Source organism: Chrysochloris asiatica, unplaced genomic scaffold (assembly GCF_000296735.1).
Source record: "Chrysochloris asiatica unplaced genomic scaffold, ChrAsi1.0 scaffold00094, whole genome shotgun sequence".
Lineage (NCBI taxonomy): Eukaryota > Metazoa > Chordata > Mammalia > Afrosoricida > Chrysochloridae > Chrysochloris > Chrysochloris asiatica.
The window spans coordinates 10,524,645-10,527,070 of record NW_006408612.1 but is presented as its reverse complement, the minus strand read 5'-3'; the positions used below and the strand labels follow the sequence as shown (position 1 = coordinate 10,527,070).

The following is a 2,426-nucleotide window of genomic DNA, read 5'->3' as shown; positions in this document are numbered from 1 at the left end:
GTAACCTGATTAGCATTCTAGCTTGTCTCTTGGGTGGGGAAGATTGGTCCCATGTAGTAACCTGATTAGCGTTTTAGCTTCTCTCCTGGGTGGGGAAGATGCAGTTAATGTTTTACCTTTCCTGTTCAGATATGGCAGAGACTCCAGCCTTTATTTGGAATGCAATGGAAAGCCACCAGAAAATTATAAGCAGAAGCTCAAAATACAAGGACCTTTATCTAAGGGCAACACAGAAAGAATGCCTTCCACTAGAGTTTGTTGTTGCTGTTAAGTGCTGTTGACTTGATTCTGACTCATAGTGACCCAGTACAGGGTTTCTGAGGAGCAGCTGGTGGGTTTGAACCGCTGACCTCTTAGTTATCAGTCCAGTGCTTATCCTTCAGCATCACAGCAGGAGTCTCCACCAGAGCTAACATCCTGAATTTGGACTTCTGGATTCCTGAACTGTGAGAAAATAAATTTCTGTTTGTAAAGGCCATACATTTGTGGTATTTCTGTTATAACACCACTAGATAAATGACACAGGCAGTGAAAAGTGACAGATTCAAATAATATTAATAATAATAAGTGGTTCGTTGATGTGGGAAATGAATGACACTTTTGGCTTCTGTAGCTGGCAAGTCAATAGTTGGATCAACAGCAACAACGAAACAAAACAAAACCTGTTGCCACAGACTCTGTTCCAACTCATGGTGACCTCATGTGTTGCAGACAAACTTTCTTTGCCTCATTTTTTGTGTGTGTGTGTGTGTGTGAATTGAGTGATAGTTTACATGGGAGAACATTGGTCTTACACTCATTGTTTCATTGCAATGATTGCAATGCCCTCTGTGCATCATCATTCAACAGTATTTGATTCTGTTCCCTCTGTTTTGTGTTTTTTGTTTTGAGGGGCGTGATGTACACAGAAACACTTAGGCATATATAATAATTTAAACAACCAAAGGGCACATTTATGTGTTACAGACAAACTTTTAGTTAGCCATTTGTACCACTCAGGAGCTCCTATTAGCATATGTGTGTTCCAGATAGGTTAATCTGAGAGAGAATGTGTGAACAAAAGAAGATGACCAAGGATGAGCCTAAGAGCAAAAGAAAGGCAATTCAGAAGAAGGAGGGGAAAATGAAGATGTTTGTGTTCTGAAAAGCAAGTGAAAACCCTTTTCAAGAAGCAGGGACTATGTAAAATGTTGTTGAATTGGATGTAATCCTAGATGTTCTTCTCTTTTTCTCCTCTTCCAGAGATATTCTGTATTGCTATTTGTAAAACTTTCATCACTTGTTAGTAAAGCAGCAATTTTTAATTAGAAACAATAAAATTACTATAATGTGATTTATCAGTGCAAGATGCAAGACACAATTAGTTTTTCCTCTGAGATAAATGTTCTTATATATAGATCCCAGAGGCTCTATCCACATAGTCACAACAAATTGAAAAGTTAAATAATTGTTCAGTTAATATAAAGGAAAAGTCTGGATAATTAAGGGAATTATGTTTCTCCCCTTAATAACAGGGAATTTTGTTAGTAATTATTCAGGCAATTGCCTCATTTTTAATGTCATATTTGAATGTGATGTTATTGAAACCTTTTACAATCATCTCCTGTCCAGATGTCAAACAGTCAGATACACTCAAAACCTTTCTTTTCAATGTATCTTGATTTGGGGATCACAGAACAAATCATGGCCTTTAGTCCATTCTCAGAATCTTTCTTTAGAGAGAACACTACCCAAGATATTTGGTCCTTTTTAAATTGCTTAGTGACCTAGACTCATTTCATGGGTCCCTTAACTCATTCAAATCCTTTTCTTCCTGAATAGACTCAGAGAAGAAATTTCATGTTACAAATTATTTCAGGACAAATCAAATTTATAACTGATGTTGAAAATTACTCAAATCTTTGGGACAATGATAAAGAACATCTACCTGAATAGCTGTGAATTTGAAAACTCATCAAATGCTCTTGTGAGAGTAACCTAAGGTTTCATATCAATAAATTCTATTGAACTAAAGCATTGTCTGGCCAACTCAGTGGCTGTGTATTTTTCTCATTGCATTCTGATAGCAGCATAATACTTCACATCTATCTCTACATGGCCCAGAATGATCAAATCTCTGGAAATATGCATGTCGTAAAAAACTCCATACAGATATTATTTGAATGCAGAAGTTATAAGCTAATTTAGTTGGATAAACTGACAGGTTATTATCATTGAATTAAAAAATATGTACACAGGTTTCAAGTTAGAACCTAAGTGGTTTTTTTGTTTTCATTAATTCATGTGCTTTTTATTTTGCTGTTTTAACAGAACGTTTACTGCTTTCCTTCCTGTGAGTTACAGTAGTGTCTAAATGCTCTCCTAGACAGACTGGAATGAAGCAACACTTCTTCTTCCTGTAGAGAGGGATTAATGGGGATTATGCC

General features: G+C 36.3%; 1 protein-coding gene across 1 annotated transcript in view; it reads left to right on the top strand.

The window, feature by feature from the left end:
• The window catches only part of PDE11A (phosphodiesterase 11A), a 747,671-nt gene that overhangs the window by 343,913 nt on the left and 401,332 nt on the right, over positions 1-2,426 (top strand). The gene's annotated exons all lie outside the window — the stretch shown is intronic.